This window comes from Pelodiscus sinensis, chromosome 13 (genome assembly GCF_052426305.1).
Source record: "Pelodiscus sinensis isolate ZL-2025 chromosome 13, ASM5242630v1, whole genome shotgun sequence".
NCBI classification, from domain to species: Eukaryota; Metazoa; Chordata; order Testudines; family Trionychidae; genus Pelodiscus; species Pelodiscus sinensis.
This window is the reverse complement of record NC_143064.1, coordinates 34,594,371-34,611,254: the sequence shown is the minus strand read 5'-3', so window position 1 is coordinate 34,611,254 and position 16,884 is coordinate 34,594,371.

Here is a 16,884-nt window from a genome sequence, read left to right as displayed (position 1 = left end):
GTTTTTTAATTTGGTAGCCTCTCTAATCTCCCTCAGCATTTCAATGTCACTATCACTGTCCTGGTCAGGCGGTCGATAATATATCCCTACTGCTATATTCTTATTATTGGAACATGGAATTAGTATCCATAGTGATTCTATTGAACATGTTGATTGATTTAAGATTTTTATTTCAGTTGATTCTACATTATCTTTCACATACAGTGCCACTCTGCCACCCACACGGCCTGTTCTATCCTTCCAATGTATTTTATATCCCAGTATGATTGTGTCCCACAGATTTTCCTCATTCCACCAGGTTTCTGTGATGCCTATTATGTCAATCTCCTCTTTTAATACGAGGTACTCTAGTTCACCCATCTTATTAGTCAGACTTCTAGAATTTGTGTAGAAGCACTTGAAAAATTTGCCACTATTTATTTGTCTGCCCTTTCCTGATGTATTAGATTCCTTTGTATGTGCTTGTTTGTCTGCTCTGGCCCCTTGTTTGTCCTCTCCCCTCCTCTCCTTCTGACTACAGCCTAGAGAATCTCTATCAATGGATTCTCGTCTAAGAGAAGTCTCCATCCGATTTACGTGCTTCTCCACACCAATCAGCTTTCCCCCATCTCCTAGTTTAAAAACCACAGTTTAAGGGACTTTTTAATGTTTAGTGCCAGCAGTCTGGTTCCACCCTGGTTTAGGTGGAGCCCATCCTTCCTGTATAGGCTCCCCCTCTCCCAAAAGTTTCCCCAGTTCCTAATAAATCTAAACCCCTCCTCCCTACACCATCATCTCATCCATGCATTGAGACTCTGAATGTCTGCCTGCCTACCTGGCCCTGCACGCAGAACTGGAAGCATTTCTGAGAATGCCACCATAGAGGTCCTGGATTTCAGTCTCTTTCTTAGCAATCTAAATTTGGCCTCCAGGACATCTTTCCTATGTCATTGGTACCTACATGTACCACAACCACCGGCTCCTCCCCAGAACTACACATAAGCCTACCTAGATGCCTCGAGAGATCTGCAACCTTCGCACCAGGCAGGCAAGTGACCATACGGTTCTCCCAGTCATCACAAACGCAACTATCTATGTTTCTAATGATCGAATCACCCACTACTAACACCTGCCTCTTCCTAACAACTGGCGTTCCCTCCCCCTCAGAGGTATCCCTAGTGCAAGAGAATACTACAACATCTTCTGGAAGGAGGATCCCAACTATGAGATGGTTTCCCTCTGTTCCCATTGAATGCTCTGCTCTCCTGAGCCTTTCATCCTCCTTAAGAGCACTGGCGCTCTCAGACTGGAGGTGGGACAGTACTACAGTGTCCTGGAAAGTCTCATCAACATAGCTTTCTTCCTTCTTTAGCTCCTCCAGTTCAGCCACCCTGGCCTCCAAAGCCTGAACTCGGTCTCTGAGGGTCAGGAGCTCCTTGCAATGGGTGCACACATACGCCACCCACCCACAGGGTAGGTAATCATAAATGTTATACTTGACGCAATAAAGAGGATAGCCCCCACTCTGCTGCTGGGCTTCTGTCTGCATTTTTCTTATGAATAAGTTTAATTAATTATAAACTGGGCTTCTTTTTAAATGTTTACAATATAGATCATTATAAAAGTTTTGTTTAAAGAAGGTCAGAAGTAACTAGCGCCCTCAAACCTCCCTCTCCAAACTCCCTCCTGTTTGCAGCCGCCCCTGGTCGCAAGTGTCCTGGTCGCTTACTAGTAGGCTTTATAAGCTCTGGCCTCCCTGAAAGCTTCTCCCTCCAGCTACAGCTCGACCAATGAGCAGCGAGTTTGAGATTTCAAACCCTAATCAAGACTCACAGCTTCCAACTGGCAGCCTGAGCACATGGCCTTTCAAACAAAACAAACAAACACACAGCTCAGCACTCTAAACTCCAAACAAACACAGACAAACACAAGCCCAGAACCCCCAAACACAGACACCCCCATATTCCAGACAGCCACTTACCACAAAGTGCTGTAAATCGCCCCCTCCTTTACTAGGAGAGCCCCTCTCAAAACTCCCTCCTGTTTGCAGCCGCCCTGTTCGCAAGCCTCTCTTGGACTCCTTTCCCCTTCATGTAAGCATCCCAGGGAATCCTGCCCATCAGTTCTCTGAGGGTTCCAAAGTCTGGGTATTTTGCTACTCTCCTTTCTTCCTTTGGTCAGGATCTTGAAATCTACCATCTCATGATCACTGCTTCCCAGGTTGTCACTCACTTCTACTTCCCCTACTAGTTCCTCCCTGTTTGTGAGTAGCAGGTGAAGTTGTACAGGGCCCCTTGTCGGTTCCTTCAGCACTTGTACCAAGAAATTATCCCCAAAATTCTCCAAAAACTTCCTGGATTGTCTGTGTACTGCTGTACTGATCTCCCAACAGATGTCAGGGTAATTTAAGTCGCCCATGAGAACCAGGGCCTGTGATCTTGAAGCTTCTCTCAGTTGTCCAAAGAAAGCCTCGTCTACCTCATCCACCTGATCTGGCGATCTATAGCAGACACCAACCACAACATCACCCCTGTTCCGTCCACCTCTAAATTGTACCCATAGACTCTCAACAGTCTTTTCACCCTCTAAGTACTGGAGCTCTGAGCAATCATACTGCTCTCTTACATACAGTGCTTTCAGGTGGGCTTTTGTTTTTTTATTATTTTTTGAGCGGAGACTTTGCATGTCTGACTTATAGTGGTTTAGTCTGTATTCCATTCTCACCAAAAATCTTAAATTATTCTTGGAATATGAGTGGACTTCTTACTAAAAATGGGCATGAACCAAATTCCTGATTCAAAGCACCTTCAAGCTCTGGGGAAGTTTTGCAACTGCATACAAACTTGACACATGCTCCTAGATGTGGGTGCTGTGAGTACTCTGCTAACCAGTTGGGCAGCATTTGAATTTCTCCTGGATGGCTGCCCAGGTACTCAGCATTCAGAGAACACTGATCTTCACCTACTACAAGTATATTGGTAAGCTTAGGAGTCACAAAATGGGCCTTGATTCTGTGCAGACTGTCTGCTATTACTGAATGGTTGCTTCACGCTCTGTCAAAATATCTCATAGCTTATACTTATCTCCATCATTTGTTTTAAACACCTGCCATGAAACATGCCAAATTATCTCTCTTCACCTAGAATTCTTTTGACAATTTTTTTTCACTTTACATGAGATGTGAACATACATTGATATTATGTAGCTAACACATTAATATTTTAATACATAGATTTATCTTACAAATAAATCTGGTGTATTTCTTCAACTGCTAAATATTTATCCTAAGTATTGTATTCAACTATCCCTTTCCTAATAATGTGGTCATCTTGTTTGGTAACATCTGTGTTCAGTCAGTGATGTTATCCAGTGGTAACTATGCTGTCTTCAGATTCCTCTTTAAGGAACCCTCTTTGTTCACAACAGTGTACGGTCTCCTCTTTAGCACAAGAGACACTGAGGCTACATCTAGACTGCAAGCCTCTTTTGAAAGAGGCTTTTTCGAAAGATACTTTCAGAAAAGCCTCTTTTGAAAAAGAGCATCTAGACTACAACCAGTAGCATCTAGACTACTAGCAAGCCGCTTTTTCAAAAGAGCACCCAGGCAGTCTGGATGCTCTCTTTTGAAAAAGCACAGTTTGCATTACATAGCGCTTTTTTTCGAAAGAGCACTTTTGAAAAAAGGCGTTATTCCTCATAAAATGAGGTTTTCCGCAGTTGAAAAAACTGCTGTGTTCTTTCTGTTTGCTTTCGAAAGAATGTGGCAGCAGTCTAGACACAAGGGAAGTTATATCGAAAAAAGGCCACTTTTAAAAAAAAAAAAAAAAAAAAAAAACCCTGTAGTCTAGACACACCCTGAGTCTCTTCTTGGTTGGTATGTGGTATTTCTCAAGTGGACTTTTTTCCTCAGTTCTACCTTTTAGCTTTTCTCCTTGGAACAGGTTTGTGACTTCGTGATTGAAGTCAGTGAGAATGTAGTTTCATAATCTAGTAGGTGAATGGATCATTTAATGCATACACACCTCAGGAAAGATTTTTTTCAAAAGCCCAAAAGGTTTAGTGTTCCACTCCTATTGAAGTGGGGGTTAGCAGCTAATTCCTATTAGTCCCATTGAAAATCTCCTCCTAAATTGACAGTGTAATGGATTAATCTGTATAATGTGTCCCAAAGTCATCGACTGAGTCATCTACACACTTAACTGGCCAAATAGCCACATGTGGTTAATGGCTAGTTTGTTGGACACCACGGAACTGGAGTCAGAACTGTTTATCTATACCACATATGCTTTGCTGCTAACAACTAGCAGAAAGTCTCCTTTAGCTCTATGGTGAAAGCCTCTGATTTCTGAGTAGGAAGATCTGAATTCTACTATTATGAAATTTTGAGGCAGAATGACTTGTCCAGTCCTATGTGATGTCAGATTTATTACATACTTTCCCATTTAGAATTATTTTACTTTTTGTCTCCCTAATTCATAGGGAAATCCATGCGATGTATAAAATCACTGTTCACAAAAGGTTTAGCATTGTACATAAGCCGACATTGAATGTGTTTGCAGTTTATACTGAACTCTAACTTAATGTATTGAGACATTCAGTAAACCCAAAAATAAGACTGAAATTGTTGAACTGTAAAAGGAGTGTTGCATAAAAGTTACTGACCTTTTAAAATTAGGCTACTATAGCATATGAAAATCTTCAATCCGATGGTACTATTTTTCATTTAAGCCAATTTAGTTGTTAGTTATTTTTTCAATATTAAGCTAGAAATTCTTATGATACCCAAATACACAAAGGAAAAAGTAGAGACAGACCTACACTAAATGTTTCAGAAGTGAGATGAGTATTTGACATTTTTCTCTATATACTGTTGTCATAGATCCAACCAAGAAATTTTATGTAATAACAAATATCACTTGTGTAAAATGTGACGGAAGATGTTTTGTTGCTACCTATCAACCCTGTTCCTTAGGCTATGTCTACACCACACTGTTCTTCCGAAAAGAGCTACGCAAATTGCATAGCTTTTTCCACTTCTTTTTTCAGAAGAGGCTTTCTGACATTTGGCCCATCTACACTGTGCCAAATGTCAGAACCCCCCCCCCTTTTTTTGGAACATCCCTTCTTCCTTGTAAAACAAGGTTTACAAGGAAGCCAGAAAAGTGCGTCTGCTCTTCCAAAAAATTTGGAAGAGCAGATGTGTTTCCTGGACACGGCAGAGTTTTTCTGGGATACCGGTATCCTGGAAAAACTCTGTAGTGTAGACATAGCCTTAGTTACCTAACATTCATGGTCCCAGTTTGAAACTGTCTTAATTGATCAGTCTAATCACAGAAAAAAATTGGGAAGGGCAAGTTTAATATAAATGGAAGAGATACCCACATGCTAAAAAATGACAGTTTTTTCTAATGTCCAATCCATCTTTTTTTAAATTACGGGAGATTGGATTGGGCTTGACTCTATCTCTCTTTTAGAGACCAATTATGTTTAGAGAATTTGGTGTTTAAAACCCTTCTCAAAAATATTAAGAGCCTACAGGCAGTCCCCGGGTTACGTACAAGATAGGGACTGTAGGTTTGTTCTTAAGTTGAATCTGTATGTAAGTCGGAACTGGCGTCCAGATTCAGCCGCTGATGAAACTGATCAGTTTCAACAGCGGCTGAATCTGGACGCCAGTTCTGACTTACATACAGATTCAACTTAAGAACCCCAGGCATCCCCAAGTCAGCTGCTGCTGAAACTGATCAGCTGCTGATTCCAGGAAGCCCGGGGGCAGGTGTTTCCTGTAGTCAGCCACTGGTCAGTTTCAGCAGCGGCTGACTTGGGGACGCCTGGGGCAGAGCAGCTGGGGTGCTGCTGGGTTGGTCCAGTAGCGCCGCCGCTCCTCGGCGCTACTGGACCAACCCAGCAGCACCCCAGCTGCTCTGCCCCAGGCGTCCTGATTCAGCCGCTGCTGAAACGGACCAGCAGTGGCTGAATCAGGACGCCTGGGGCAGAGCAGCTGGGGTGCTGCCCAGTTGGTCCCGTAGCGCCCAGAGCGGCGCTACGGGACCAACTGGCAGCGCCCCAGCTGCTGTACCACAGGTGTCCGCAGCAAAGCCGTGGAGCACGGGGGCAGCGGGACAGCCCGGACGCGCCGTGGCTGTCCTGCTGCCCTCGGGCTCCGTGGCTTTGCTCTGCTTTGGTCCCCCTGGTCTGCAGACCAGGGGGACGGGGAGCAAAGCGGCAGAACACGCGGGCAGCGGACAGCCCAGACGCGTCTGGGCTGTCCACTGCCCGCGTGCTCCGCGGCTTGGCTCTGCTTTGCCCCCCTGCCCCTGGTCTGCAGACCAGGGGGACGGGGGGGGGCAAAGCAGAGCCAAGACGCGGCGCACGCGGCCAGCTGACAGCCCAGACGCGTCTGGGCTGTCAGCTGACCGCGCGCTCCACGGCTTGGCTCTGCTTTGCTCTGCTTTGCCCCCCCCCCGTCCCCCTGGTGTGCAGACCAGGGGAAGGGGGGGGGCAAAGCAGAGCCAAGCCGCGGAGCACGCGGCCAGCTGACAGCCCAGACGCGTCTGGGCTGTCAGCTGGCCGCGTGCTCCGCGGCTTGGCTCTGCTTTGTCCCGCCCCCCCGTCCCTCTGGTCTGCAGACCAGGGGAACGGGGGGGGGCAAAGCAGAGCAAAGCAGAGCCAAGCCGCGGAGCATGTGGGCAGCGGACACCCCTGTCCGCTGCCCGTGTGTTCCGCCGCTTTGCTTCCTCTCCCTGGTCTGCTGGAGACCAGGGAGAGGAAGGGCCCCGTTCGTAACTGCGGATCTGACATAAGTCGGATCCGCGTAACTCGGGGACTGCCTGTATAAATGAATTTTCTCAAAAGTTGGTTGATTTAAAATAGAAATACGTACTCAAAGGTTGTTGTGGACTATCCTAATAATCCTAGTTTTCGCCACTTCTCCCTTTAACTTTCTGAAACTATGTTGAGGCTATCTGGCGTATATTTTGAGTGTATCATTAAACTCCTGTTTCACATCAAAGTGCTCTGAGAAGCTTTTTATGTGTAAGGTTCATGTGGTTGGCCTGTTAGGTTTTTCACAGCTATTTCGAAATAAAAAACAGGATTATGTAGCACTTTAAAGACTAACAAGATGGTTTATTAGGTGATGAGCTTTCATGGGCCAGACCCACTTCCTCAGATCAAATAGTGAAAGAAAATTGGCACAACCATATATACCAAAGGATACAATCAAAAAAATGAACACATATGAAAAGGACAAATCAAATTTCAGAACAGAAGGGGGATGAGGGGTGGGAGGTAAATGTCTGTAAGCTAATGATATTAGAGGTGATAATTGAGGAAGCTGTCTTTGCAATGGGTAAGATAATTAGCGTCTTTATTCAAACTTAGGTGTAAAGTGTCGAATTTAAGCATGAATGACAGTTCAGAGGATTCTCTTTCAAGTCTGGTGTGAAAAGGTCTTTGAAGCAGGATGCAGGTAATCAAGTCGTTGAGACAATGCCCTGTCTGGTTGAAAGGGCAAGAAACTGTTTTTTCTTTGTGATCCTGTTTAAATTCGACACTTTGTCCTTTTTATATGTGTTCATTTTTTGATTGTATCCTTTGGTATATATGGTTGTGCCAATTTTCTTCCACTATTTGATCTGAGGAAGTGAGTCTGGCCCACGAAAGCTCATCACCTAATAAGCCATCTTGTTAGTCTTTAAATGCTACACAGTCCTGTTTTTTGTTTCAGCTACACCAGACTAACACGGCTACATTTCTATCACTATTTCAAAATAAAGTATTCTGGAATAGTTATTCCAAAATATCTTATTTCAAAATAGCACATCTGCACTACAGGGAAGCTTCAAAATTAGTCTGAGGCAGGCTTTATCTTTGAATTTATACCACTGTACAGAAATAACAGCAGTAAATTTGTTACTGTAAGTATAAATGTACACATCAGAATGAAAATGGAATTCAGACAGAAGCTGTAATCTGTCTTAATTGGCTGAAAAGACAAACTAACATTTGAAGGAATAAAAAAGAGACTAGAAGGATTTCAAAGGTTTTTTTCTACTACCCCTAAAAAGCACTACTGTAGAGAGCAACCTAGCCAATGACATTAAAACAGCATACCAGAATTCTAGTAATGGTCAAGCTATAAAATATTTGGAAGTTAAGCTGTGCTGTATGTCCGAAATTTCAGATGTTTGTCCAGAGCTTTATCCAAAACTTCTTGGTATTGTGTCAGGGAGTTGCCCCGCACTGGCCCTTTAAGGGGTTGAGACCTGGAGTCAGGGGGAAGCCCAGTTGAGGCAAATAAGGAGGGCCCAGTTGGAGACTATAAGAGCAGATCCTGGGAGGAGGAGAGAGACCAGACGGGACCTGCCTACCTTGCTGCGATGAGAGAGGCTTTGGCCTAGCAAACCCAGGCTATCCGGCCTGAGGCCCAGGGCTGCAAGGAGGCAGTCATGGAGGGTGGGGCTCACATGGAGGCAGCCCAAAAAGGCTGGACTGCAAGGAGGCAGCCACTGTTCACAAGGTGGCAGCTGTGGTACACTGGGGGAGTTTGAGCCAGGGAAGCCCCAAGCCATAAGTCTGCAAGGCAGGGTTGCAGGAGGCAAGTGGGCAGGCAGAGTGGGAGAAGAACTGGAGGTTCTGGGGGGTAGGGAGGACCCTGGAGGAGGAGTAGAGGAAGAACAATGACTCCCCCTGGAAGGGGGCACAGACCAAGATCGGAGTGGTCACTGCCACAGGGCAGTGCCCTGAAGAGAACACCTCACCCAAATGGGGCACGTCGGCGTCGGAGCAGCCGGTTACTTCCCCAACAGCCACCCTGAGGAAAGAAGCCATGAAAGTGAGTCGAACCCACTACAGTATACAAAAAGTGATAGGAATCTTGCATGATAAAGCTTTCTTGAGGGAATTCCAATTTTTTATTTTATTTAGCCGGAAATATGAGATTCTTTATGTTATTGTCTCCTCATGTCTGTGACCAGGAAGTATAGGCATTTGGAAGGGAAGGAAAGGGAGACTGTTAGCTTAAACTTTTTTGAACCTCAAAAACATCATGTCCATTTGAGTTATGGAGGAAAATTTGGTTTATTTCTTCCTTTAACTCCACTTGATTCAAACTCAAAACATCTAAAATTTCTCTGTAAATGAAACTGATGTTGAAGCTCTTCATAGGGTCATTGTTACCCTAACATTTGAGATCCTCCCAGGTATCTAAAAAAGAGATAATAAATCTTCAATTTTATCCTGAGAGAAGCTTGCTTCCTCAGCAGCAGATCTGTTTGCAAATCCCCAACACATGTGTCAAGCAGCAAAATTGAAAGTACTGTCACCTGCACTGTTGTCAGCAGAAAAAAACAAAGTAGAGGAACATAATTTCTGCACGTACATAAGTATCAGAATGATTTACTTGTCTGTTCAGCTTCACTTTCATCTCAGTTTTCAGGACTTCATTCATCAATATTTTATTTACACACGCATATCTCATTTTTACACAATTTTTTTCTCCCTGGCCAGATGGCTGTGCTTTCTGCATAGTGTTCATCAAAGGGAATGACAAAAATGTGTGGATGCTTATTGGCATCTTGGTGGGGTTTGGCTAACAGCATTTTTCAGCAGACATTTCATATGTATTCAGATTAATAAGAAAAGATAGGAAAACACTGCAGAATCCTCAGACACAAGTGTACTATTTTATTTATCGATACAAGATTTGGAGCTGTCCTGTGATGATTTATGAATATTTGGGGTTGCGATGTATTCTCTTTGAGTATATTGGCTTCATTCTAGAGTGTTGTCTTAAAATTGGACAAGAAGGAAAGGAATGGTTCAGCAAACACTTAGCAGTTGTTAAAGGACAATATCAGAACTGTCAGCGTTGATGATTTTGACCTTCTTTCCAGCCAACCTGCAAAAGTTGCTTTGGGTTGGACTAGAAAAAGCCACTGAACACAAGAGCTCTGGCAGAATTAAAAGGATCTCCCTGTACAAGAAAGGTGGTAGTTATTGGGGAAGTGGGGAGAAGACCACACTGACAAACAGGATCCCACTGGAGGTAGAAGTTAGACCTACCTAGATTATCTCCTTGAGATGGTAAAACAGACACATAGAGTGTTTTAAAATCCCCTTTCTCTAAAAGCTTTGTTTCTATTGCTAAATAAACAGTACTTTGGTTTAAGAGGGCTGTTTTATCATTTTATGCTACTGCTCCAGGGAGAAGACCTATAGGTCTCCAAACTTAGTTGGAGCTCTGGTAATAATGGTTAATATATGGGGTTTTGTATTCCAGGCTCTGGTCTCTGAGTGGGAAAACTGTGAAATTCCACATGAAGACCTCAAAGGGGACAGAGGTGTAAGTGTGACCGGTTCCCATGGTATTCCTTTATGGCAGGAACCTCTCTATGCTCTGATTGAAGCTATGCATTGAACTCCAAATCAAAATATTATGATTGAGCCTAAGAGTTCATCCCAAAATTATAGCTGTAAATGATCACTAGAATAGAGCTCTTTTACTTTAGCTGTAGCTGTTTCTCATTATTTCAGTAAAAGGAATTTGAGTACAGGTACTCAAAGTGCAGAGTACCAACACACCACTTGTAAAATGAGCAAGCGTCTCCTCTCTCATCATCAGCTATTTCTGTTGCAACAGGAGACTAATGTCATGTTTCTTTAAAGATTCAAACAAAAAGACAGGGCCAGCAAAGAGACAAGAACCTTAAGAGATGTTTATAGTAATACTTATCTCTTAATATAGAGATGTAATCAATAACGAATATTGTAGAATGCTTCTTTTTTTTATTATTCATAGACAACACTGCCATCTGCAAAATGGAGGGATGACTTCTTAATAAGACAGCAGACAAATAAAAATTCAGAGTGTGGAGGCATAAGTGACACTGCACACATTTTCCTGGGGCAGCCTAACAGGCTATGAGGACAGCAGAGCATCACTTACACAAGATTGGTGTAACTGTGATTTTGTTGATGGAGTGCCCTCACCATGTCATGTCAGGATTCAAGAACAGTCCAAGCTAACAATAACTATCTTTCTGAAGCAGTGAACAGCCTTGAAAATGAGTATGAGCTCTTGCAGCATAGGAATGAGAGAGTTCAATTTCTGCTGAATCATTTTTCTCTGTCCTGGAAGAGAATAGCCATGATCGATGCAAAGCAATGAAATAACAGGAGATTCATGTTCCATGCATATCAACAAGTACCACAGCTATAGTCCCTCCATCTTTATATATGATATGTAGTCTATCATAGAAAATCAAAATATCCCCTCCACTCCATTAATGAGCTTATTTGCAAAACATGGCCTTAAATTGTCCAAGGGTATTTTATAACACTATTGCTAGTCCATATCTGTGATGGAATTTACACACACAAAGCTATATATAAGTCAATAGCCTTCTTTTACAGAACTGGGCAAGGAGATTGTGATCTGGCCAAGGCCACAGAAGGAATCCGCCTCAGCGCTCAGAATCTTCTGATTCTTAGAGCACTGCTCAATCCACATACCTGCCATGGCCTTCGCTACAAAATCAGGAATTTATACCTAGGGTGAGAGGGCTGGGAAAAGAATTGAACCTTTCTGGCTAAAACTGAGTGTAGATGTTGCTATCTGTTTTAGGCACTTACATGGGTCCCATCATGATTGGATCTGTGCCTTGCTTTCTTTAGTATATCCACATGACTATGCAGTGAGGTAGGGAGTACTGTGATCCACGTGGGGTTATTAAGGCATATGGGGACAGAAAAATTATGGCAGAGCAGGGAATTGAACATAGGTCTCCTGATTTCCAGGCTAACCACTGTATCATCCTTCCTTTCTAGGGTTTTATCTCACTCTACGACATTAGTAGAGTCTTTTTTTTTCCTTTATAGACTTTACAAAACAAATAATTTCATTTTGGGTTCTTTACATAATATTTCAGTATCTTAAGGAAGAGTGATCATACCTTACACTTGTAGCTTTATTGCTTGAGCAATACAGTCATGTAGCTATGTTCTTTAATGATAAAGTATTAGGTAAATTATTGTGTCCCATCATAACCTCATTCTGCAAAACAGATGCATATATTTATATATATAAACTCAGAACACCACTCTTCTCTCTGCAAGGTAAATATACTGTCTTCTAAAAAAAATGTGTAACTAGTGTGATTTAGCTCAGACTGATGAAATATTTTTTGGAGTGAGCTTGCCTGAAAAGTAGTGTCTGCTATTATGTTCAGAAATCAGCCAAGAGGCTGTGATTAGTAAGTCAAAGGCCCTGGCTATACTGTAGCCTTCTTGCGGAAAAGCTTTTGCAAATGAAGCGTGGCATGGAATATCACCGCACTTCATTTGCGTAATTAATTAGAAGCCTCTTTTGCACAAGAGGCTTTTGCACAAAAAGGAGCTGTGTAGATGGCTCTTTTTTGTGCAAAAACTCCTTCTTGAGCAAGAGCTGTTCTTCCTGAAAAAATAAGTGCTATACCTCTAACTTCCTGCTGTGTAGACAGCTCCAAAAGCCAAAATAAGCTATTTTGACTAAAGCTAGGTAATTGATGTAGCTGAAGTTGCATAGCTTATTTTGGCTTTAGCCCTGCTGTGTAGATGTGCTCATACAGTTCATTGTTGCAACCACTGTTACATGCTTGCAACCAATCTTATGAAAAGTGGGCTAAGTGAGGTATCTATAGAAAGCTTATAATTTGCTGGTCCAGTTTTATAGTATTGATATGCAAGTATAATTTTTGTATTTGAAATTATAAGTATTGGCTATGTACTTGTATTTCAAATATTTGTTTCTGGGAAACATCAATAGGAGACTTGGCCAGCCTACCGTAAAAAGACTACTAGTGAAGTGAATAAAGGTACTGGCAATGGGCCCCGAGTGGTACCAATCCACATTTGATGAATCCACATCAGGTGAGTTTTCCTGTGAACATTCAGACCAATATGGGAGCATGGTGTCCACTTGCAAAGAGCCTGATCATGAATAGATGGGTGACTTGCTCAAGTGAAAAACTCCATTTGGGGATATACTTTTATGCAGTAGAACAATGGGAGTTTCTGCACATGGCTGAGGATATAAAAAAGCCCTAGAGTTTCCTTCATTTTGCTTTCAATTCTGCTTCTCACCTTTGCTGGATATTTGCTATGAACTGAAGCTTGAAGAAAGGACTGGTGACCCATCCTAACAGCAGATATATTCCAGAGACTTGATTTAAACCTGCAGATTATTCGACCTCTGCTAAAAGCCCCCTCCAAGAACTTTGCAATTGGTTAATGTAACTTGATATCTTTAACTTCTTCCTTTCTGAAAATTAGATGAAATACTAGAAATATTTGTTAAATATTTTATCAGGAATTTATGATCTTCTATAAAGTATTTTTGAAAGTGAGGAGGTGCAAAGGGAAGGACACTAGGACAGTGGTTAAGAACATAAGAATGGCCATATTGGGTCTAACCAAGGGTCCATCTAGCCCAGTATCCTGTCTGCTGACAGTAGACAATACCAGATGCCCCAGAGGGAGGGAACACAACAGGTAATCTTCACATGATCCCTCTCCTGTCACCCATTTCCAGACAAACAGAGGCTGATGGACCTAACCTCCATGAATCTATCGAGCTCTTTTTTGAACCCTGTTAAAGTCCTACCTTCACCACATCCTCTGGCAAGGAGTTCCAGACATTGACTGTGCGCTAAATGAAGAAAAATCTTCCTTTTGTTTGTTTTAAACCTGCTGTCTATTAATTTCATTTGGTGACCCCTAGTTCTTATATTGTGGAAATAAGTAAATAACTTTTCCTTAGTCACTTTTTCCACACCAGTTATGATTTTATAGACCTCTATCATATCCCCCCCCCCTTACGCTGTCTCTAGACTACATCCCTCTGTCGGTAGAGGGAGGTGACATAGACACTTCGAAAGTGCAAATGAAGCGGGGATTTAAATTTCCCACGCTTCCTTTGCATAATCGCGTAATGGCGCTCTTTTGAAAGTAAAACCACGGTCTAGATGAGGTTATTTCGAAAATGGAAGCCTTTTTCAAAAGATCCTGTAAATATTTAAATCCCCGCTACATTTTCACTTTCAAAGTGTCTATTTTACATCCCTCTGCCGACAGAGGGGTGTAGTCTAAAGACTAGTCTCCTCATTTCTAAATCTGAAAGTCCAAGTCTTATTAATCTCTCATATTCCCATTCCAAACTCCTAATAATTTTTGTTGCCCTTTTCTGAAGTGTTTCCAATGCCAATATCTTTTTTGAGATGAGGCGACCACATCTGTATGCAGTATTCAAGATGTGGGTGTACCATGTTTTTATATAAAGGCAAAAAGATATTTTCTGTCTTATTCTCTATCCCTTTTTTAAATAATTCCTAACATTCTATTTGCTTTTTTGACTGCCGCTGCACACTGAGCCGATGTTTTCAAAGAACTATCCACAATGGCTCCAAGATCTATCTCTTGAGTAGTTGTATCTAAATTAGTCTCCATCATATTATATGTTAGTTGGGATTGTTTTTCCAATGTGCATTATTTTACATTTATCAACATTAAATTTCATTTGCAATTTTGTTTCCCAATCTTTTTGAAGCTCTTCACAGTCTGCTTTGGTCTTAACTAGTTTAGTATCGTGTGCAAATTTTGCCACCTCATTGTTTACCCCTTTCTCTAGATCATTTATAAATAAATTGAGTAGGATTGGTCTGACGTATCAGATTGTGCCTTCATCTTCTCCATGGTTGATTGAAGTTAGTCTGCCAACTAGCCATATCCAGCATGAATTGGCCTGTACTTGTTCCTTGGAATGTGCTTTCTTCACTACTCTGGGGGAAAAGAGCCTCAGAATATCTGCCAGGGTAACATTTATCTCAACCTGAATCAAATGCTGGGACAGATGCCTCCAGACAAGGCTGGGGAGTACATCTGACTCAGTTGCAGACACAAGGTTTATGGTCCCTGACAGAATAACAACTATATGTAAAAACACTAGAACTCAAGGTCATTTGCATAGCTTCCATGTGTTTCCACGTGTAACTCAGGACACCACAGTGTGGCATTACAGAAATGTTTTATGTCAGCAGATAGGGAGGAGCAAGAAGACATTTTGGAATTTACAGCAGCATATCAATCAGCCCTGTACTTACCTGTGATTGAGAATGATTTAGCAGCTTGACTAATCAGAAAATATTTTTCTCTTCACTAATAATTCCTCATGGACTCAGTTAATTGGCGAGCTTTTCAAAAGTGCTTCTTCCCTCTCCTCGGCAATGCTTGTTTGCAGCCACTCTTAAAAACCACAATTGTCTCATGCTTTTCTTCCTGGGAGGAATTCCAGGTTTCCTCTCAAATGCATTTCTGATTTGATAGAATAGGAATCTTAGCACATTTCCCTTGATCCATCTACCCTGGATTCCTCAGGAAATTAAAATGAGACAGCTCGAGTCATCTTAAGAGCTCTAAAGAGGGTCAACAGTTTTGATACTCAGAGATGGTGCACCTGTCACTAAAGCCACAGTTCAAGTTATCAGTAACTCCAGATGTTATATGGCGGGACAGAGTCAAATTCTACACTCAGATCCACTGCCTGTGTATATGTCATAGCTTGGATGCAAGCTGTCTGAGCCTGGAAGAGAGATGATGTTCTGCTGAGGTACACAACATTCTCATTCTGAGCTAGGAAGCTGTTTTGAATATGAGCTTTTTACTATAATTTTCACACTGTGGTTGCATATATTCCTACCATCCTGGATTACTTGTTATCACTGAAGCTTTCAGATCTCTCAGATAGTTCTGTTTAAATTCAGCTAGCAGCATCTGCCTTCCATCCTCCAGTTCAAGGATAGAGGACTTTTTTCCTATTCTACAATAACCAGATTTTTGAAGGGGCTCTTTTTTCCCACCTGATAAGGATTTCCCCCCTTCTTGGGATTTAGACATAGTCAGCATTGCTGCCAGTATTAACCAGAACCTGTTTTCCTTAAGTAGAAAAGGTTTGAGCAGAATATACTGAGAACTATGATGTAAGTGCTTGCATATCTATTTATATGAAGACCAAATCATATGAAATAAGCATAATTTTTAGTCCTTGATCACTTTTAAAATTCACTCCTTATAAATTATCTGTAATTAATATTCAGATGTGTGTCATTCTCAATTTGTCTGAGGAAGTTTCCCTCATGCTTTATAGAAGAGACATATTAAGGCTATGCATTTTCTGCCATGAAAGAACATGCAAACTTTTTGCAGATTACCACAGGAGAAGCATACTGCTGTATATAACAGAAAAGGGTTCTCTCCTTCTTTGTTCTGTGCTTTATTGTTAAGAAATCAAAGGACCGACTTCTTTTATTTAGAACACTACGTAGTTTTGACTGACAAGCATAAAAAGTAAAGAAATCCCCTCTCCCCCAAATTTGTGGCTAAGTGACCTAATGAAAAAAGGATTATTGATTAAAAAACAAGGTCCTTTGGTGTGCAAAACTGTGCCTGATTTATTTTTGCAAGTGCCATGACTGTGTATGCAAACTGGATAATTGTTAGCACAAATGACTACTGGCATTTGCACGCACATTTACTCAATTAGTATATGCAATCACAGTAATTTCATGCACAAATTAACTGCACAATTGTGCATGTCTTTTGTACATGTAATTGCATACCTAATTGCTTTGAAAGTGTAGTGTACATTGTAAATCTAGGGGTTTTGTATAATGCCAAAAATAGTTGCGCACACAAAAAAATTAAGTAAAACTTAGCATTTAATTAAATTCACTCTGTCTTGTGCTTCCTCCGGCAAGAAGGGGGTAATATTAGCCCAGATTCTGTACATTTAAAAGGACATAGTAAAACTTAATTTACCCTGCATCTTAAGTAATTAATGTTTTTCAGTGGAAAAAAGAGGAGCACAAATTT